Source organism: Wyeomyia smithii, chromosome 3 (assembly GCF_029784165.1).
Source record: "Wyeomyia smithii strain HCP4-BCI-WySm-NY-G18 chromosome 3, ASM2978416v1, whole genome shotgun sequence".
Classification (NCBI taxonomy): domain Eukaryota; kingdom Metazoa; phylum Arthropoda; class Insecta; order Diptera; family Culicidae; genus Wyeomyia; species Wyeomyia smithii.
This window is the reverse complement of record NC_073696.1, coordinates 274,653,729-274,677,312: the sequence shown is the minus strand read 5'-3', so window position 1 is coordinate 274,677,312 and position 23,584 is coordinate 274,653,729. Positions and strand designations below refer to the sequence as shown.

At 37.7% G+C, this 23,584-nt stretch overlaps 1 protein-coding gene across 19 annotated transcripts in view; it reads left to right on the top strand.

Annotated features, from left to right (window-relative positions):
- The first annotated feature begins 27 nt into the window (after positions 1–27).
- The window catches only part of LOC129732054 (uncharacterized), a 126,733-nt gene continuing 103,176 nt past the window's right edge, over positions 28–23,584 (top strand). For 6 of the 19 annotated variants that reach the window (XM_055692528.1, XM_055692527.1, XM_055692525.1 and 3 more), the window contains exon 1: positions 30–576. The gene's annotated coding sequence lies outside the window, so the exon portion shown is untranslated. Of the gene's footprint in view, positions 577–14,067; positions 14,196–14,367; positions 14,943–23,584 lie in introns of those variants that run through there. The other 13 variants (XR_008729152.1, XR_008729153.1, XR_008729154.1 and 10 more) reach the window with 8 other exon arrangements.

Here is a 23,584-nt window from a genome sequence, read left to right as displayed (position 1 = left end):
GTGTCGGGCCCGTTCGGCTCGTCAGCCAATTCCAACCAATCCAGCGGTGCAAAAGGCAAAGGTGCAGCAGCAGAAGTCGTCGCAGCTTAAAGTGTGTATCGCCTTGCGATTTTTCGAAGACGGTTCAATTTTTCTCTGGACCTCGGCTACGGCGGAAAATTTTTCCAGTTTTTTGACCATTTGTGCAGTTTTTAGGTTTGATTTGCGAACAGTAGAGGAAAACGACGGTGAATGCTGTAGAAGTTGAGTACTGAAGTGTACAAACCAGCGGAAAATAGGTTAACAATCGCCATAGAAATGCACGACTAGGGTAATCGATATTCCGTAATTGAGACCGTGAGAAAAAAACAGTCCTGTGCGAAAAACGCCGAACATTGTTGTTCTATTGCAAATGAAACCTGCTGAACAGTAGTGAATCAAGTGTGCCGCATTTCCGGAGACGATTTCCAGACAAATGGACGCAACCAGGAGTAGAATGTTTCCAGCCAGACGTTGGATGTAACAAGAAGTCCGAGCGAGAGTGTCGGCAGCCATGGGTAGACCAGCAATAGCAGTCGTCGTCTGTTAAAGGAAAAAGTAAGTTATTTTTAACCTAAATCCGGCAAGAGCTGTTCAATAGGAAAACAAATCTGTTAGCAACTTCATAAAACTGAGCGATAAAATTTGCGATCCCGTTTGACCCGTTCTAAAATCTGTTTGTGGGATTGGTGAAATTATTATTGCAGGGTAGAGATCTTATGGAGAGACAGATCGAGAAAGTTCGTGGCGGTGCTGTGTTGCGTGAAAGTTCAAGCAGGCCATGAAAAAATTGGTATATAAAATGGACGGAAATGAACAGTGTTTATGTACGGCGAAGAAAATTTATTTTGATTATTTAATTGTTTTCGCATATTAAAATTATTTTAAGTTTAATTAACACATGAGTGCTTTTTTGTCATGTTCAGAAGGTATAGGAAAACTTTCAGGGACGAAAGAAGGCAACGATTTAATTTCCTGTAAACTGTGTTTCCTCTTATTTTTGTTCACAGTCGTACTGATTCATCCTGACTATGTTTGATATTCATCATTGATAATTTGTTCTTGGTTTTGACGTTGGACTAACGTCTATATCGAAGTTAGGCACCTGAATTTTAAAATCTAGTAATTCAACCGGGGAAAACCAGGAAAAAGTGGTCAGGTTTTGAGCGCTTATACATCAGTCATTTCTTTTCAGAATTTCGAGGTTTTGGCATCAACCGATCAGAAATTCTTTTACGGTTGAATTTATGTAACAAAAATAACCTATTGTTCGAGATACACTATTGAAAAATTGATAAATCACATCGATTGTCTAAATCATACCGAGCAACCAATCACCACCTCTCTTCACAAGCACAGTCGACACTAACGGATACAACCGATCTGACTTTGTAAACAGTCTCACAGCTTTCAACCAATAACGAGCTCGCTTTCGGTAGCTGCAACAGGTGTTTCAACACCGTTTTAAAATGCTTCTTTTATCATTACCTCTGAACAGATTCTAAACACCAATGGCTTGATTGATAGGGGAAATATTGCGCAAGATTGTCATATAATAATTTAAATATGTTTTCGATACTAAACTAGTTAAAAGTTGTGTTAAAAGTCGTGCACATTCAACCAATCACAAGCTCGCTTCTTGTTAGCTCGCGGATGGATTTTTGCTTTGGGCTATATAATAGCCTGTGTCGTCTCATAGCAGTCATCAGTTAACAAGTGAAAGGCCACCAGGCCGGTCTTGTATAATCAGCAGCGGTGGCTGATTCGGCTGATTCCAGCGGCCAAACTGAGCTGCAGCAGAACCAGAGCGGTGGTATCAGGCAGCAGCGGTGGAGGTAGTGGGAAGCTGCATTTCTTCATTCAGTTCGGTTCTCCTTCGATCTGAGTTGGGTGTAAACAGCCAGAAACTGCACGAGCCAGCACCGCCACTAGGAAAACTACCGCCATTTAGTGTGTGTGCAGTGTGCACATATAGCGTATGTGCATCTGTATTGCTATGACATTTGCGATGATAGGGATGGCGCTGTTGCGTGTGTATGGCTAGCTATATCGTGTGTAAGACACTAGCATGTGTAGCATATTATAGCTTTTGCGTGTATATCTTCAGCGTGTGTACGGATAGTTATAGCTTGTGTGTGGATAGCTGCTGCGTGTGTAATGATTAGTTATAGCGTATGTATGGATAGTAATAGCACACGGTTGGATAGCTTATGCGTGTGTATAGATAGTTGTATCGGATGTATGGAAAGGAATAGCGTGTGTATGGATAGCTATAGCTACAGCGTGTGTATGAATAGTTTTAACGCGTGTTTAGATAGTTATAGCATGTGTGTGAATAACTATAGCGGGAGTTTATCGAAGATTATTATTGTCATTGAAAATATTAAAACGTCTTAACGAACACAGTTGTGAATTTGATTTTACAGCAGCGATTTTAACTTCTTCAGCCAGTCTTTATTCATCAAGGAAAAATTACTACCTATGAATGATCAACACTTATTTACTAGAAATTTGATTTAGATCAAAACGGGTTCTTTTGAGTATCATAAGTTATTGGTAAAAAGAGTTGCAAGTTTTCTCAATGAGCATTCATTAAATTTTCGTTTTTGTTTCTCGGTGCGCGGTTTTGATTTTGTTTCTCGCACACAGAGAAAGAAACAAACTTGTCGCTATCGTGAAAAATAACAAAACAATTAGAAATGCTCTACATCACAACTGAAGAAGTTAAGATATTTTCCTGTCACTCGCCCAAACCTTGATAACAACTACCGAAAAACGTGTGATTGAGCTCTTGCTATATTGAGTTATTTAACCAAACGTTTTTTTTTTTCAAATACATGAAGTTATATGCTGGGCTGGAACTAACCTAGCATGAGTTTTATCGATTAAATGTCAAACAATTTTAAATTTAAAATTTTCGGTTGAATCGTTCTGGGCTCCAATTTCAGATAGTTTCGTAAAGTTTGCTTTTTGCTTAGATAGGAAAATTTTACCAATTCGCTCAATTAAATGATTGTCTTGGTAGTGCAGCAAACAAAGGGTTGATTCGAATATGTATGAAATGACAGCGATTAAATAAAAGATATCCATTCTTTTAGTATATATTATTATTCATAACGTTTTAACGTCTCAGCATCCAGAAATGCACTGTTAGATAAAATTGCAGCAAATACTAGAGTTGCAATTCTCTCTATTATTTGTTTTAATGGAAAATAAGAATACCGTAGTCCAACGTCATGCGGTCGTGTCTTGAATACCACCCTCCTACTTTTTTTCATTCATTAATACCTTATTTCTTAAACTTATTTCTAATTTAATTCTTCGAGATATTGAAACTAGTTTGAGCAAATATTAACTTAATCTTTTTTTGCCAGTGGATTCGCCACTGAACCATTGCTTGAATTTTTTTCTTTGTTCATACTGAAATTTGGTATGAGCTAACTACAGCAAATGGGTGTTTGTTAACGAATAAATTCAACGAAATAATTGCAAGATTGTTTACGTAACACGATGAACTTTGCCAATGTTGAATATAAAGTAATAAAATTTATTGAAACACGTAATGAGACCCAAAGTTAGCTTATAATTTAGTGTAATTAAAACCCAGTCAGTTTTCAGTGGATTTCCTTCATTCTTACTGCAATTGATGGGAATACTAACTGAGGCTCCACCAAAATGCGGAATATTGTGATTTTGTGACGTTAACTATTGTACTATTGAAAAATGTAGAGCCTTGTTAAACGCAAACAAGGCCAAATATCAGGCGAAACTCTTAGTCTCAGTCGAATTCAAAATTATTCAATTGAAGTAGTTATTATTTAACTGTCACTCGCCAAAAGAGTTGTTTTGAAAACATTTTCCATTCTCAAGGCAGAATTCAGTTCGACCCACGTTGTTTTGCAACCTTAAATAAATGATTTCGGGGCACTAAGAAGTGCAATTGGTGCCGTTGCCATAGTGAGAAATAATTATATTTCAAGGAATTTAGCGTCACTTTTTATTCGCTTGGAATAACTGTGGAACTGCACTTACACATTTTATAATTTGCATGGCTAGAAAATTCAACATTACTTCAAGAATGGCAAGAATGAGACGGGCCGATCATAATCTGTACTTAACAGGAGAAATGAAACCATTTATTTCGAGCTAATGTATTCCGTAACCGCTTTTGTGCTTGGCTAGCTCTTCTGGGAACAGCAAACATACGGAAATCTGGACTTGGCTGCTTTACCGCTTGTCTTCGGTACTACACATGTTCGCTTTCACAGTTGACAAAAACCAATGTAAATCGTGCACAACGTTCGTTTGTATGCCTAGAAACAGTGCGTGGCGCAATCCGACCTCTTTTTCGAATTTTCCCATTCTATCACCTACACCGCGTCGCCTACTTGTTGCGCTAATCCTCTCTGTAGGTATTTATAATAACCACACGAGGGTTTTCATCATACCGGTAGCAGTTTTGTTACACGGCACATCGTTATTTCGTTCAATCGAATTTGCATGTTACATTGTCTGGTCGTAGTTAGGTAGGAAAAGTTAAGGGAAAGACAAAGTCCGGTTTATTATTGTCGTTCATCTTTTGCTTCATAATAGAAATTATGTGCCTTAGTGCTGGAGAACCTGTCGATCTGGTAACTGCAATGAAGTGTCTTGCTGCAGAAGTGTTCGAGTTGCTAGAGGTAATATTAAAACAAGAATCATCCCACGTCATCTGCAGTTGGCAATTTGAGATGACGAAAAATTGAACAAGATTTTATGCAACGTAACTATTACCCAGGAAGGTGTTCTGTGGGACATATACGCTGTTACTATCGAAAAAACTGAAAAGAATGCATAGTTCGATTACTTCCCTGCTTTGTTAAATCTAAAATCAACTGTTCTTTTAAGGGTGACCACAAAATTTCAATTGAGGCAGTACGAATGAATTTTACTTTTAATTAAAATTTGAAATTTGACATAACCTTTTCATCGAGCGGGATTGAGTTCCACCCTCACTGTTTTGTTTTGGTGGAGAAGTGATACCGTAAACCGGGGTGATTTTGATCACTTTTTCGAACGTTTCCTGAATATGTTGATAATATAGTGAAAAAACAAGTTCTGATAATTTTAAAATGAGCACTCAGCAGATCCACTCATTACGTCAAGAATTTTATAATTTTCCCATTTTTTACATAATTCAAACATTCTTACATAAATTTTTAATCCGGAGTTGATAACTTTATTGGTTTGATGAATTTAAAGTGAAATATGAAGTTTTCCCAAAATTAAACGAACCAAAACATCCTAAATGACTTAATAAAAATGAGAAGTAATTTGGGGGTCATTATCATTTCAAGTCATGATTGTCGTCCATGGATGAAAAATTTTGTTCAATCGCAATCTTCTGGCTTGCTGCTTCTATTAGGATCGTAGATTCTTAGTGATCGGGTCGGGTCAGAACTGAAAATCTATTCAGCGGATGAATGCCGGCTTGTGAATTTCATGTTTTTTTTTCACCTATGTGGATTTCATGTTGTTAGCACTGTTTCGATTTTGTCCAAGGTTCGTTTTTGCAATAGAGGAAAACGTGCTTTGGAACGCAACTTTTATTGTCCTTTTTCCGAGCCTCCAATGTGGTTTTCCAAGCTCTTTTTTAATGATCGTAAGTAACCGACATCCAAAGGCTGACAAAGGTGGGTGGCATGTCTTAATCACTGTACCTATATGATAGACGACAGGCCACATTGTCGCCGATAAAGACTCTGGGTTTCCTATTCTCCAATCTTTGAAGGTAAGGGACAGCAACAGAGAAGAATTTTCGAAGACGACAACATCGAACCATCCTAAACAAACATGTTTTCAATATCTTCAATATCTATCTTAGTCCGGTTATACCGGCATTTCTTAGGATCACCGCCTATGTCGGATATAGATGAAGCGAAGCAGAAACTACGTAAGCTGGTGAATTATTCCCGTTGGCGAATCCAGTGAACATGACCGAGTACGATGTCTGCCGCGATTAAGATAGCCCTTGACAAGCTTCTGGATTGATGCTCAAGTTCGGGGATAACCCCGGCAATCCTGATGGTTTTACCAAACTCTGCTTCCTGAGAGCTAGTCATGACTGTAGGTTCTCCGGGTAGCTTGTGTAATTTGTTATACAATGTTCCGTAGAGTATATTGCAGAACCGAGTTGCCTCGAGAAGCGAAAACTGTTTTCCTCTTATAGCAGCGATAGCTTTCGCCACAGTTTCGGATGTGTACTGTGCATACTCTCTTGCAACTTCAATTTCGAGGCATCTTCAGCACAATTAGAACGTTTAAAATGTTTTTTTATTCACTCACGAGAAACTGCTCAAGAAAACAAACAAAGAAAATCGTTGGCTGACAGATGGAAAGATAATTCACGGATTGCTTTGTAGTCTAACGTTGCATAGTAGGTGACGTCGTGGGTTACTGTTATGAAGAAACCATGAAAAATGCTGTTGAGCCTATTGAGACTTGAACTAGCTTTTGAAGAAAAAATATGCAGAAGCAATAACGAAAAGCGTTATATCATTAATTATTCATACTAAGGACTTAATGAAAGCATATTTTAAAAACTTTACGTATCGCAGCTTGTTGTTTTATATCTGGCTGAACCGATGCATGCAATAGAAACCGCTGAAAATCTACTTCTTTTTCGATTTATATATTAGCGTAAAAACACTCAAAGCATGAAAGGCATCAATAGTAGTAAAATAGACATTTTTCAACACAATCTGTGCAGATCGAAACAAATTCCAAGTACTACGAGTGCTCCTTCTCACAAATTCAAAAAGGAGGTGAAGCAACCTTTAACATAAGCTACCATTCATTTATTAAATAATAAATTTTAAGGAGAATTATAACTGAAATTTAGCTTTTCACACCATTGAATTGATTAACCCTAATCGAGTGTATTCCGAAACCCATAGCAAGAAATACATTGACATAAGACAGGCTGTCGTAATTCTACGTTAACCTGGCGGTCGCGTCTAATGAACAATTATTTCCTCGCGAACACAATTTTTTTTTCATCATTTCCTCCCGAGAACCCAGCCTTTCATAAAAATTAGATGTAGTTCATTTAAAAAAAAAGAAATTACCTCGTTCATGCGCATGAAGTTTTGAGTTGTTGACTGTAGCACTTTAGTTCCTTTCGTCGTTTCATGGTCGTTTCATCATTTCAAGGTGTTAAGAGACGTCAATTTAATTACAATAAAATAGTTTATTACTCGGCTTTGTCTCATGGTTGTTGGTTACCCAGATCATATCAGCACAATTGCTTCCTGTGCTACTCGTGCAGATGCAGAAGTTTTTATTTGAAAAACTTTGAGCAAATTTTCCTGAAAATAACGCTAATTTCTGATAAATGTAAATTTGGTTAAACAAAACATAATCTTGTTTGTAAATAACGATCTATTGCACCGTGTCAACCTAATTCCGCACCCAACAATCCGAGGTCGTTCCTCAACGCACCTCAACCGCGAAACGGTGATAATAATCATAATGCGATAATAGTGCTCCCGCATCGCTTCTTTGGTCCCTCCCCTTTCACTACCTGATTGATGGTACCGCTTGTTAATGGATGCAATAGGAGGCATCTGATGTAATGAGCAAGCGATGGGTTCCTTCGGCTCATTAGGTTGGATCGGATTTTCACACGATTACAGCACACCGAACACATATGCGGCCCAGTTTTTCCGGGGTGAAAAGTGGCTGCCTGGTTTTCGAATTTTTGCCACTTTTCCTTTCCCTGGGTGTGTGTCATTTGCATGTCATTGACGTTCGATACTTACGGAATACGGTATACTCGACTGACGTTGGTCGAAAAGTGATTTTTTTTGCTGAGCGTCAGCTATTCGAGTAAAAAGTTACTTCTTGCGAATTGCATCACACGGAGGCGGTGAATCAGCGAAACTAGGACAGCCTGAAGGAAACCGGACAGCGAAAGCATGTCGATTGAGGGCTATCAATTTTCTCTGCTGGGCTTGGTCGGAACAGGGCTAAATCCCTTCAATTAGATTTATTGAAAATTGCCGGCTTTCTGTGGAGAACGCCGAACACGAGGTTATCCTTCGGTTCCACGAAAAGCTGTTCACAACACTAGGATACTAATTTCATTTTCAAATTGTTTCAACGATGGTGCGGTAGATGTTTACCGAACTAACGGTATCATTACAACAGGATGGAAGAGGCCAGTTTTTCAATTTCCTAAATTGCTGGTGTGAAGCGATTGGAGATCGTCGATAAGATGCTTTAATTAGCTGTTCGTTGTTGTTACGCATATTCTAGCTGCGTTGGCATTGATGACAAGCAGTTTTCAAGAGAAAACCACATAGTATCAAACAAATTAGAGAGACTTCACGTTAATCCAACAATTTGTTGAAACAAAAATCCCTACAAGAATGTTATTTTCAAATGAGATGTTATTGCTCGTGACACACGTTTTAATTACATTTAATAACGTACTTTTCCAAAGCGCCGCTCGTGCTGGGCGAATCATAATTCCAGAAAAACTATAAATATAGCACTCCGATTTATAAAATTTTCCCATACTGTGAATACTATGGGGTAAACCATCAATAATTACTCTATTAGTTGACAGTCATGATGCAAATCGTGAAATGATACTCTAAGTTTTTTTTTTTTGCAATACATTTTGGTGACACTGAATTTTCTAAACGATTTTCTGTATGGTAACCAGATTGCCTTACCCCATTGTGTGGAGATCTCCCGTAGCTTTTTTTCGTAATTTCGGCTCGAACCAAGCCGAATTCATCGCCTGTTTAATGCAGCACACATGATTTATGGAACATTCAACAGCGTGCAAACATTTTTGGGTTCACTTGCGTTACCCATATGGACGTTTCGGTGTGCGACAAACGTACAGCTTCTTAGCTCACCCGGAACGCAAAGGCAATCTCGTACACGGAGTGTGTTTTTCGCTTCACTGATTTTGTCGCCGTGCCTCGGTAACGGGATGTAATGTTGACCAATGTCGGGAATACAGGGAAGCGGAGTTTTGACCCATTCTGACAGTCATAAAACTTATTTTGTAGGATAGAATAAAATTGGTTTACAAATTTAAAAAATAGTCTAATATTGGTTGGTACCATTTTAATCAACAACTGCATAAACTACCTTTCGCATTTTGAAACATGAATTTGCCAAAAAAGTCACTGGTTTACCAGAGGAGAACGAGAAAGAGAGAGAGAGAGACAAACACGCAAATATTTGCTGAAAAGTTCTAAATTTAGCTCGAGAGAAAGAGATCGGTTTGCACGCAGCAGGCCGGCAGGTTAGGTGCGGAGTCTACATGTGTTTGAGTTGTGGTTTCTGGTTTAGCAGTCCGTCAACAACAGTATCGGAGCACACTGAAGTGGTAGGAATCTACACAAAAAAAAGAAAACGAAAAGAAAAACAAAAACAATCCGACCGGCCTGCAGAAGTTGACGGTGGCCTGCGGTGCTTATTTCAAATTTGCAAAGATTGCGAATTGATTGCTTGTTTCAACAGGGAAATTGATATCTGAGGAAATTTAGGTTTGCAGAGATTTTTTAGGCAAAAGGGCTGTCTGCTATTTTAGGATTAGGGAAAATCCCGTTGCTGTATCTCTGAACTTCGGTTAGTGAAGGTGAGTCCGTTAGAATAGGATGTCAGGCGGTATTATAATTAATTTTCAGTCAGTAGAAAAAAGGAGACTTTTTAAGGTTTTACTCACGTCGAAAACTGACTGAGTTTGAAACATTTGAAATTGAACAATTTTTTTGTTTAGACTTTAAATTTATACTCTCTGTCAGAGTGCTGCCGTTAGACGCAATGCTACGTTGCAAATGACCCATAGCAGAGCCACCAATCAATTATAATTATGATTATAATCAATTGAAGTGTTAATTTAGTCCTATTTTTATCCAGTTTTCTATCATGCTTATATGTATGTATACATCAGAATGGGGCGTCGTTATATGGAAAATACTACAAGGTATACAGCCCTAGGGTTGTATGAAATGGTGACGTGGGACTAAACACTGTAATTAGGGGATTTTTTGTTACAAAATATACAGAGTCTGCAGACAGAATCAATGTGTTTATTTTCAGCCTCCCATGGAAATCAATTTTTGGAATATATTCAACAACACTCGAAGAAATATCATTTATATTTGGCGATATTATGCCTTTAGTATTTTTTTTTGTGCAAAAAAATATGTAGTTAACAAGGCACAAGCATATCGTGCTTGTTGAAGAAGCACCAAGAATTTCTCATAATGCGTCAAAGTCAGAATTATCTCTATATCCTCAAAAACCAAATCCAATAATGCTTACGTTATCATAATGAATGGTTTTGTCTTGTTTAACTCTAACTAAATCAAATCTATAGTATGGATATTACTTTCAAAATAATATGGAAGCACTTACAAAGGTTCATCAATTGGAAAACATAATAAAATATTTTGAACAAAATTCCTTACAAGTTCCAGCAAAAAATCGTAGAAATCCACAATTACATTTTCATTTTTTGCTTGACAATTTTTTCATTTGCCTGCAACTACATTCGCTATATTACGAAGACTGGAAATATAGGTTTATTATGGTAAAGCTTAGAATAATAATATATCATCTAACAATTTTGAAATATAAAAAGAGATTCTGTACGAATCTTACTAAATAAACTAAAAAATCACAAGCATTCGCAGGTTCTTACTCTTCTATAAATGTATATATATCTAGGAATTTACTCTTTCGATACTATCCGGTCACGATTATTTAGTGAATATCGAAGATAAAATTTAAAAAATATCCGTTGCAAAAATTTACAATTCTTGTTGAGTAATTCGTGGCAATCATATTTATGAAATAAACTTTCAATCACCATCAACAGCAGCATTTTAGTTTTTCCTCAATTGCATACGAATATAAATGTACGAACAAAAGTGTACCACTGCAATACGAATAGTACTGCTGCAATACGAATAGAAGAGTACCAATGCAATCATAGACGACGAGAGACCTGCGGTTCTATACTCCACTGGTACTTTTGCTTTTACTGGCATGTTTTCTTTCAAGACATCAGTTTTTATTAGGTTCTACAGTACCTAACACGCAGGTTTAGAGATTGTTCAAGGATGGGTATTGTTTCAAACTTTTAGGAAAACTTTTACCTTCGAGACATCATATTAGTCTAAGCTCATGGAAGCAAAAATAAATTGACCTATTGGGACGGGGAGACTCTGTCAATTTTAATTTCGAAATTGATACAGGGAACGGATGGTGTCCATTCACGTCGTCTGTGCTAGGAATGCTCGCATGTAATTGGTGCATTATTCGCGTAAATTTGTTATTGAAATTATTATCAATTTTACCGCTTAGCAATGAAATTAGAGTGATAATTAACACATTACAAAATTGTTATACATTTTATCTATCCAACAACATATTGGTTATTGTTATCCATCATGTGGTTATGCTGTTATTAGCGTTTGAAATCTGACGCAACATTTGCCCGTTTCATTTCCAATTTTACAGAATGCAGCCCAGTATAGTAAACAAAGACGTGTCCCACGTCGAAATGAAACTTGATAGCACAAAGCCAGAACCAAGCTTTTTTTCTTCTATTCGAGACCCCAAACAATCCTATATTAATCGGAAGTCGATTGGTTTTCTCTCCGCTTTGAGCATTGCAATTTTAATATGTATGGGCAAACCTACTTTTTGGCATTTTTCATTCTATAGAAATCCATCTGGCGCTGGTATACTGGTAGTGTTGGCTGAAACAATGATTTTCAGTATTAAATTCGACTCAACTTTGAGCAGTTATAGAATTTTTGGGGGGTCATCCTAGGTCTTCAGCGTCTTTAGGAAAGTTGTTAAGCATCTAAAATACTATAAATGCAATGCATAAATGCATAACTAAACTCTCTAGAAAGGAAAATGTAAAAAAGTAGATTTTCTCATACAAATTTTAAATGCAATGCGTTAAGCGGAGACAAAACCAATCGAATTCCGATGAATTTAGGATTGTTTGGGGCCTCAGAAGGAACCAAAAATTTTGTTCTGGAAAATCGATCACTTTGCCCTAGCACCTAGCCTAGCACCTAGTATACATCCAAAAGCAAAATTTTTATCTGGTTTAATTAATTGAGGTTTGGAAAACACACTTGAACTTATTTCAAATCGTTTAGAAATGTAAACACAGATTAAACTGCAAGATTGGTGCAACCACACAGCTCGGGAAATTCGTTTGACAATTAAATTAATAGAAACATACTGCTAGAAATAAACAAAAAATGGCAATTCGCAATGACCAGAAAATTAAGAGATTTGCCGGGTGTCACTATTGTGATCACACCAATGGCTCTTCTTAGCGCTCCGAAATAATTTATTTGAAGTAGTTAATGTTACCACTTGCTTCAACATTGCTATGATATTGATATAAAACGGCAAAAAAAAAATATTTCGTTTTCTCGTCCCATCTGTCGTCTGTGGGATTCCTCCCCTTCCGAGAGTTGGCTTCCACAAAATTATATCGTCTTGCGTCGCGTTTGTTTGGATTGCAGCATTGCAGACACGCGGTTGATAAATTTGCTTCGAATTTCAACCATTCTACTATGGAAAAATGTTTCAAAGAATGATTTCATAAACTAGTGAGTGATTTGTTCTCCAATCCAATGAGATATATGTGGCCAAAATCCGTTCAGTAGAAACAAATTTATAAGCATTTGAAATTTTTCGTTCTGCCGTTTCACTCCGTCTTCGATTCACCTATTTGCATGCTGCCTTTACAAATAAGATGTAACTCTGCGTCGAAATTTATTTTGATTTTTAGGAAATTGAAAAAAAGTTTAGGAAATCCTAAACTTTTTTCCCTTATTGAAATACGTTTGAAGTGAGAAGGAAGTAAATTTGGGGATGTTTACTTGAACTTTACTCTTAGAAATTCACTAGAAACTAGAAAGTAACCACTAGAAAATCATTTTTCCAGAAAAATTCGAATGATTTTTAGCCAATTTCCCTTCTGCTTTAAAAATTCACAGCTCATGAACAGTGCATTGTAAAAACAAAGTTAGTATATAAAAATGCTGTGTATTGCTCACAGCAAATTAATATACTAACACCTTCCTCTTCTCTCAAACGTGCATCTTGCACACGGCTGTTGTTTCCATATATATTAAAATAGCATAGTAAGAAACCTTGAGCTACCGCTTGAAGGGTCAAAAACTGCTTCTTCCAATTTGTCATTTTTGTGAAACACCTAATAATAAGATGGAGCAATAACAAATTATGGAATCGAATAGGGAAACAAAGTTGTTCCTTTGAACTATAATAACTGTCATAAATAACAGAGTTCAAAAAGAAACAAAGAAAATGCCAGCCTGACAGCTGACTGCCTGTAAAATTTATTCAAATGCATTTTCCCATAATTCTAGACATAATCCGTACCGATCCCTACAAGTTACCCAGCATCATTGTATGTTTATTACGCTGTTGGCCGTCGCGTCGTCGTCGTCGTATGATGGCCTTGGCTGCTCTGAACGCGCACACAGATCGCAGGGCGCGGCGCGACTCAGAGCACACTCATAGGCCTGAAACATGCTGAACGCCAACGCGAGCGATCGGGCGAGATTCTTGCCGTAAGTTAATGAACAGTCGTAAGTAGAGCTGTTCATTAACTTACGGCAATAATCTCGCCCGATCCCTCGCGATGGCGTTCAGCATGTTTCAAGCCTCGTATACGGAGGACAGAGGGATTTATGGTCCCTCGGTAGCACCGCGATACAGGAAAACGTTATGAAAACTGTAAAGCTGGATGTGTTCCGTACAGCCAACATAAGCCGATCGGAGAAACATAAACATGTTGCAAGAGAGACGCTCTCTTGCGTGAGAGTGTGCCGACAAATCAAAGTTCCTCTCTGGTGTGGGATTGTGCTCACTATTATTGCTATTTTAGAGCGCGCGGCCGGATTCCAGCTGAGCGGGATCGATCGCTTTTCGTTTCGATGGCTGCTGGGCTGGACTGGAGATCATCAGCTCATACTCGCGCCGTACCGTGGTCAATAATCAGTGCTAAAGCGACAGCGGTCGTGAATCGGTGACTATATTGTTTAATTCTTCGTATCGTACCGAACTGTGGCTTTAGAGACGACTGACTGTGGGAATCACAGCGAATCGAATGGAGGGTTTGTGAATGTTCATGTGTGGGTGTGTGTTTGTGTTCGTATAAGCAGTTGTACAGCACACGCGGGGGTGGCAGCGGATCTTGTTATTTTGTTCTTGCGCTGAGCGCTGTGCATATAGGTATATGTGTATATTTCATATAGCCACATATTGTATGTGTCCCGATGGAACCAATAAAGTGTGATCATTGGAACTCGCGCGCGTAGGGGTTACTACAGTGCTAGAGGAAACATCAAATTCCACCGTTTTGGAAGACAAGAATCTGCACTTCAAGCAGTGTCGTGCATTTGGTGATACCGTCATCAGAGAGCAGACAGCCGCTTTCCGTGGGCTGTCAAAAGTTTTGCTCGAATCAAAGAAGGCGCGTCCGCCTAGAGCAGAGTGTTGTAATAAGCTGTCATGTAGAGAAAAAAAAAATTGTGTAAAATTAGAAACTGCGTGCTTGCCAATGCAAAGTGTTCGAACGGAACGGAGAAAACCGTGAATATTGTCGCGTTTCCAGCAGCGCCGTGTGATGGGACTGCGTTTTTTGAATATTAAATGAGCGATACACACTAACCCGTTCAGCAATCGGACGGTCCGAAGGTGCGGTGTGGTGCGCAGACTAGCGCAATTTCCTGTTTGTATACACGGTAAACCCTTGCAGTGCGCAACTTTCTATCCGAGTGAGTTTTTTCCACATTCGCTGAACTGGGGACAAGGTGGTGTGTTCCCTTACCGTCGACGTAGAGTGAGCAGAAGAAAGAAAGGTAACGTTTACGATTGTAGCATAAAATTTTATCACCCTGCAATTGTGACATGACTTTAATTGTCGAAAATCGTATTTAAAAGTCACTTGGAGGACCTGTGCGCAATAAACGTATCAACCTTATTCAAAGTGATCAATGAGGCAAATGAAGGTAGCGGTTATGTGTCAACAAAATATGGAATTCTAAGTTTCAGCCAAAGCCAAAGAGTTTCTTATTGTTGTACAACACCCAACACCAAAGGCAAACAAATTAAAACGACTGCTGTAAACAAGTGAATGAGACTCATTTTCTGCCGGTTCGCCCCTGGGCAAAGAACGCTCGCACGATTTGTTTACACTGCGTAAATATGCTTCATTCATTTATGCATTTGTTTTTCCTACTCAGCTTCTTGTGTTTGCGATTTATGTAAATCGCCGGAGGTTTTTTGCAATAGTCGTAAAATTGCATAATTGAAATTACTGGAAGTTTCGCTTTTTTTTTAAATACACGATGGACAGAAGCGTACTGCACTCTTGAATTAGGTGGAAAAATTCGTTTCGATTATTACTAGATTTTGTCATTTTTAGATATTGTTCCATTTTCATATCAGAATTTTGCGGGTTTTTTAAATTAAATTTTTTTTTTCAAGATAAGTTATTATCTAGTTGTTTGTTTCTGAATATTTTTCTGTATGTATGCAACACATTTTTGCGCCCTCAACAACTTTTATCGTTTTGAACACGTTTTAGCTCTTTCAGTAATTTTCGGAAATTTTTATATTTTTATATTTTCAGCTGTCTTTCACATTCATCCTCATCATAAATATTTTCGAGCATTTTTGTTCTCGTTATAAATTTTGAGCTCCTAAAAGTTAATAAAAATTTCATTTCTTTTTTTTTTGAGTGACATGGATATTTTTGGTGTTTCTTACCGTTTTTACCCTTCGACGGTTTCCACATTTATGCTTTTTTGGAGTTCTCGTATGTTTTTGATTTTCTTATTAGGTGCGCAACTAAGTTCTTTTTGTTTTTGCACAAAAAAAGGATTCATTTAAGGTATGTATTACCTATAGCCAATTACAAACTTGTCCCTTTCTGGCAGAGCTCGAATACCAAGTAATAATTGGCCGGCGTCATATTTGGGGAGTATGATGCGTTAGGGTTCCCGTTTGAGCGTTTCTAAAAACTTTGGCAGTATAAGGCCGAGTGTTGTCTTTGTGTGTGTTTGTCCGTATTGTGGCCGTATCATGCTTTGCTTAATCGCATCGATTAAAGCTGATTCCGTCCCCCAGTGATGGTTTTGTTCGCTATCAATAGCCAACAATAAATAACACCGACCTGGTCCCATACAATACACAGCAGAACCTTCGCAGCGTGTATATGACTAGGTAGTCTCCATGACTTTGATATAGATTCATTATATTATTTGTTATCACCCGTCACGATGCGAAGAAGAAAACCTTTCCTTTTTACCGCCGGAGTAGTTGCTGAAAGGCGGAAAAAAGACGCTCAAGGTTCCTTGGCTTCGATTCACAAACAACCCAAAGCAAATACAGCAAAACCTTGGTGCTTTCTGTTTATTATACACAGACTTTGCAGCCAACTGTTTTAGTGTACAGGACAATCGCGGGGCTAGCGCTACGATTCTACTGACACTAACAGTCTCTCACGAGTCGAGAATCGAACCTATGACGGCTTGTTAGACCAGCATCGTATCTCGAAACCAATTGGACGATTCAGCAAATAATCCCTTTGAGAAAGCTCGGCAAGTAACTCCTAATACCAAAGCAAGCTGTTCCTGCGTTTGGCATGGACTCAGCGTCTTCGAAGCTTTTCGGCTTTCATCCACGCGAGCGATGGTCAACATTATTGCCTTTAGAGCGCCTTCAATGATACTAATGCACTACACGTGGAGAACCGAGCCAATTTAAATTTCCTTCTTAAAGAGAAGAGTCAACTCCGACACTTATGGCAAATTTATCAATAACTTATATTTGATCTCCCACACAATATTCCTATTCCATAAAATCATACACGGACGCTATAACCATTAGTCGAGGGGTTCGTTGATGTGCAACAGAATGTTACAATATTAGGTTCCCGTGTAACAGGCAAAATCGCATACAAAAGAGTATAAGCAGCGCAACTATGCACCAATTGAACGAACGGTCAATTTTACGACAGTTTCGGCCGGGGTGTACCATTCCAAACCGTGTGTTGTTTTGTCTAGAAGTACACGAGCAGCACAGCTCAACCAAGAGGGGGAAAAACTGGGTGATCACACAGATGGTATGCAATCTGGCGAGAAAACGGAAAACTAGTGAAGCGCGAAAGAAATATGCGAATAAATACCAAACACCGAAATCAGAGCGCCAATAACTTTTCTGTTTGAGGCTTGGCGGATGTTTTTTTTTATGTGCCTCGAGGATGATTCCCGGGGTAGTAGCAACCGCGGTAGAGCGCGTGTTTGTTTGGGGAGCATCGCGCGCGGGTGTGAAAAGAACATCTCGGTTCTCGCGATGTGAATTCATAACGGATAATGCGGATAATCCGACAGGCGGGGGTAAGATCGAGGGAAATTTTTGCTGCGGCTCACGGAGCGTGGTATGTACCCACAAATAGGGACGACACCGGCTGTCGCGAAACCAGTTACGAATGAATTTTGTCGGGTGATATATCAGAACGATTGAAGATATGATTTTTTATATAATAATTACTCAAATTGTTTACAAAAACATCTCATGATTGATTAGGTGAGACGAATAACTTACTAACGGAGCGACTAATTTTTTAATTAAAACATTTCATGCTTCAGTGGAGGACATCTATAATTAAACATGAAACAATAGTTAATTCCACCCGCGCGCCATCCGTGTGTCGATTTCAGTTTCGTTTCGTTTCATAAAACTTCTTCATGAACCTCAAAATTGGTCGACTGAACTGCTAATAGAGCAACTATAAACAGCACCGTTCCGCGATGGCAAATGAAAAGGCAGCGGCTGTCGAACTACACACCACCAGTAACAACAGCAGTAGCAGCATAGTCTGACGTTGCCCCGCAGAACCGGATCCCGAAGCGCAAGAATAACTGGTACTGGATGAGGTTCGGCTCGTGTTAATTAATCAATTAAACTTGTTTCTGCCACGTTCGGTGAGAAGTTGTTTACTTAGAGAAATATATAGGCATTAGTTATGACTAACGAGTTTATTTGGGGCTGTCAGGGCTGTGTTAGCGGGTCTGGGGCAACCTAATGAGATCATAGCAGGGTGTGCTAATTGGTTTCCACTGATTTGTATCAATTTGGGTGAGTGCAAGGTCGTAGTTTTAGAGCGATTCGGCAGAATTCAACGTAACTGCTGAGCGTATCTAACCTCCTAACTAGAACGGTGTCTTTTTTTTTTCAAATTATAAAAGTCGAAGATGACGGAAGTAAGACGTTATTAATGCGATAGTTTTGCCTTTCAGCATGTGTCAGACATCGGTTTGCGGTTTGCACACAGTTTTTGCTTGCTATTCGAGATGATGCTGATCCAACAGCTGCGAATCGATGCGCCTACCTCCCACTTAGTCAAATGAGCTTTTCTCCAATGACTAATTTAGCTTCTCGATGGACTTTCTACTTCGACTTCAGAAGGTATATTTTTGTGTTGATTCCGAAGAATCGAAAGTTTACCGTTACTTATCACTGAACGGAATCAGTGTGTGGCTTTTGTGTTCATATTTGGTTAGATTTTCAAATAATTGTTCTGTGTTGATTTCATAAGTAGGGGTTTTAGTGTTTACTGCCACGTGAGATGAAAACATATTCAATATACTAAATTGATTTCAGTGAACTCAGTACCAATAATCATTGTGTTTTCGTAATTAAATTTCAGTATAACCCAAGTGACTGTACGATCCAGTACAAACCAGCAGAAGAGAAAATCTTCGAAAGTATCAACTAGCGTTATTGATCGGAAATTAATTGAAATAATTTGTTCTCACAGGATGCCGCAATTGATTAATGGTAGGTCAGCTTGCATTTGTTCTGCAAGTACTGTATTTTCGCAAAACTCGTTTTTGGAAAAAAAATTTTGTCTTAAAAATGTATATTATCCAAACACACAACTCTAAAGAAAACACAAAAAATAGAGGACTAGTCTGCATAAAAGCACAGACCGAGTTATTGCCATAAAATGGAAAAAAGTTGTTTAATGACAGTTTATGCTTCGATCACTTCAGCTTACGAGTGAATAATTGATATGACAAAAAATCGATTCTTTCAAAAGTTACAAACAAAACATAATTTATGCTAAAGTGTCGAAAAATTACATTATTCATTGTCTTCCGGAGTCCCAAAAATCAGAACATAAAGTTCAATCCACTCGATTCTCAAAAGAAAAGAATCGATTCTTTTGGTTTTTGACCCCAATATCCCAATACTGTCTAGTAGGCGACGACGAAGCGAAACGTGATAGACAAAGCATGATCGGTTTCTTTGTGTGACGTGTGTTGTCATCGAAAAAGTTAAATTAGGTGTTTTTTTAAACAAAATTTAGGCGATAGAAATACTGGAAGGGGCAATCGTTTCAATCAATTTCATAGAGTGATTATGATAATAATTAAGAGCCAGTTCGCGAGAGCCGCAACCGCCTTTCTGAAGGACTTTGTTTTCATGTTTTCCGATTGGGCTGAAATTTTCAGCGTTTGTTTGTCTATTCAAGGTAGAAAGTTTTGCAAAATTTCAATTTTTTTCTTTGAGGTTAAGTGGGGTAAAACGGCCCTTGAAAACTTTATGTCCAAAAACGTCCAAATACTAAAAAGTGCAGTAACTCCTGCTAGACTTGATGGATTTTTCCAAAAATTTGTGGTATTATTCTACACTAAGAGTACTTCAAAACGCATGGTAATAATATAGGGTAAAGAGGTAAATTGACGAAAAAACGCATTTTTCTTTTAAAAATTGTCAATTTTCAGGGTCATCCTACTCTTTTCAACATCGCTAGAAAAAATATCTGAATATAGCGTTTTGTAGAGCAACTCAAGAGCTTTAATGTCATGTATAAGCCAAGTGTGCCAAATGGGGTAAGCCGGCCCTAGAAGGTATTTTTTCAAAAAACCGTCAAAATCACTAAAATCACTGTAGTTTCTGCTAGACTTAAAATATTTTACTAAAAATTTGGATTATCACTGTACCTTACCAGAGCTACCTACTCTATCAGAAAATAGGCAATTTGGGGTAAAACGTTCCTTGAAGATTTTTTTTTCGGAAAACGCCGTCAAAATCACCAATACTGCAAGAACTCGGGTTAGACTTGATAGATTTACTGAAAATTTAGAAAATTACTCTAAAATAATACGAACTTAAGCAAGATGACAAAAATGACAAATAGATTAACATAACGAAAATAAATATTTTTCTTGAGAAATACTTAGTGATTTTCGGGGTGCTATTTTCTCCACAGAAAAGGTTCAGAACCAGAAGTTAGCATTTTATAAACAACTACAAAGCTTTTTTTGGCATAATATCCAGATGCATCTTTTGGGAAGTGACTAAAAAGGACTAAAGTTTTCCTTGACTTCACGAAAAGCTTCAAACAAGGTAAAAGATATTATCGACATGATGGTCGCGAAAATAAATAATTCCAACCGAGTACCTACTTATCCGTGGAGCAAATAAAATCGTTATTTGCACGATACTCTGCAATTGTTATGTATGCAAAACTTAGCGTGAAGGAAGATGGTGCTTTGATGAACGTTGAAGAACATCATGAGTAAAAATTGTTAAGCATTAATGTTCGAAGTCGTGATTTTTCAAAATGATCGTTCATTTTTGTTGATACAACAGCAACCAGAGTAACATGATTTTTTTGGCCAACACTCAGGAAAAAGCGAAGAATGAGACCGATGACAATTAAATTAAAAATAATCAAATTAAAAAGATTTAAATTAAATTTAAAAACAATCAAATTAAAAAGATGAACATGAAACTCAAACCATAACTTACTTCATTTGCTTTAACAAAACTCGAAATATTGCAGTCTTTCAGCAACCGTCCCATCGATATTGTCTTTTACAGGGTTTGATGCTTTTCTTGAAACCTAGTGAAAAAGTCAAGAAAAAGTTCAGTCCTTTTTAGTCAGTTTCCAAATGATGCATCTGGAATTGATATCAAATAAAAGCTTTTTAGTTGTTCTATAAAATGCTAACTTCGGGTTTTGGACTGTTTTTTGTTGAGGAAATAGCACCCTGAAATTTGCCAAGTATTTTCCAAGAAAAATATTTTTTTTTCGTCATGTAAATCTATTTGTCACTGAAATTTCAGTAAATTTATCAAGTCTAACCCGTGTTATTGCAGTCTAACCCGTGTTATTGCAGTGAGGTACAGTGATAACCCAAATTTCAAGTTAAATCTTTTAAGTCTAGCAGGAACTAAAGTGATTCTAGTGATTTTGACAGTTTTTGAAAAAAACCTCCTAGGGCCGTTTTACCCCATTTGGCACACTTGGCTTATACGTGACATCAAATCTCTTGAGTTGCTCTATAAAACGCCATATTCAGATATTTTTTCTAGCGATGTTGAAAAGAGTAGGATGACCCTGAAAATTGACAATTTTTAAAAGAAAAATGCGTTTTTTTCGTCAATTTACCTCTTTACCCTATATTGTTACCATGCGCTTTGAAGTACTCTAGTGTAGAATAATACCACAAATTTTTGGAAAAATCCATCAAGTCTAGCAGGAGATATTGCACTTTTTAGAATTTGGACGTTTTTGGACATATCATTTTCAATGGCCGTTTTACCCCACTTAACCTCAATGAAAAAAATTGAAATTTTGCAAAACTTCCTACCTTGAATAGACAAACAAATGCTGAAAATTTCAGCCCAATCGGAGAACATCAAAACAACATGCGGTTGCGCCTCTCGCGAACTGGCTCTTAATTCTCTGCTGGTTTTGTCTGCCAGTTTTTGCCTAACTGTGATGTGGGGATGAACAATTTTTTTTTTTGACTCGATATTTGTAGAATCTATCTTTTTTCTGTGTCTTTTAAATGTTGAATATTGTTGTCTTCAAAATGCTCTCGATTTTTGATGCTAATAAAACAATTTATTTTTAAAATTTGTTTTACAGTGAATTTTTTTTGGAAGGATGAAATTATTATCTACAACTTTTCCGAAGAAACTAGACCGATCAAACAAATCGGTTGGACACTAGAAACATTTTTAATCTTTATTAGACGTTCGGCGCAAGAAAAATTAATTTACTCATCAGTCACATTGGATATGGCTTATGGATATTGGATAGGCCCTTTTGAAACAGCAGTCGCAAGTCTACATGAGGAACTGATTACATAAAATAACCTTTTTATCAAAAAGGAACAACTCAATAATGATTCACCAAAATCGGAAATGACCAATCAGCATTGATTTCGAAGTACCGTGGACTGCCACAGGTTCAAGTTTAATAGCGTAACCTGTCTCTACTCAATCTCTCAGCTTCCGGTTCTCTTAATCAGGATTTACTTGATATACTTAATGTTTAAATGGTTACCTTGTGTGTTCGTCTTATTTTAACAAACTTCTGATAACAGGGTTCGCCGGTGAGTTTCAACAGGGCCAAAATTCAAATGATCGATCATGAGCTTGAGCTTGATAACCGTATATTTCGTAGTTGCTCCTCTGTGATGGATCTGAGCTAGGGAAGTTGCACAGGGAACCACTTATATGGCAACTTGGGATTAGTTTACTATCTTCAATATACAATAATTCAGTAGCTTCCGCTTTATAAAGATCCATAATGGCGCCAGGCACGCCTATACGATCGTTGGGGTAAAGGAGGTGATTGTAAGGAAGGAGGTGTTACAGTCGTTGTTGTTGGAGACCGAGTTTACCTCTGCATCTCCACGACTGCGATGGAAAGGTAGGGTGTGGTCACCGTGGTAAGTTACGAATTGAACAACGATGCGCGCGAAGTTAACTCATTACGAAGGCAAGCGAATGTATATACTACGTAGCCGTTAGATGAATAACGATATTTATCGACCAAACTAAACCGACCTCAATATTTTTTTTGTTTTTCATTTTACCATCACCAAATTTTGACATATAGTAGTCATCTTATAGACATATATTCAGTCATCTTCAATGTGTAAAAATAACCTTCAAAAATGGTACATTTTGTGATATTTAGTATTTTGTGACAATTTAGAAAAAAATCACAGTGTATGTATTTTCTTAGAAGCGCAATTTTATTACCTGCAACTTTGCTAAAGACAATATTCCAATCATACAAGCCGTTTTTCTGAAATTGGAATTTTTATCCACCAGTCACCATTTTGGATAGGCCCTTCTGAAACAGCAGTCGCGAGTCTATATACAGAATTCATATCATAAAATGACCTTTTTATCGAAAAGGAACAACTGTTTAAAGTTAAAGTTTTTTTTTTCAACAAAAAAGCAATCCTTTTCAAAACTCGCGTACCTGGTCCGTAATGAATTGGTGTTTCGTCCTATGTTTATTTGACACGTCACAATGTAACTCGACTTTACGATGTTAGATATTGTGGCGCCAGCACTTAATTAAAGTTCGGAAGTCAGACTTCCGACTTACGAACTTTCTTCCGACTTTACAAACACATAGAACAACACACAACATGAACTGCGGAATGATTTCAATGTATTT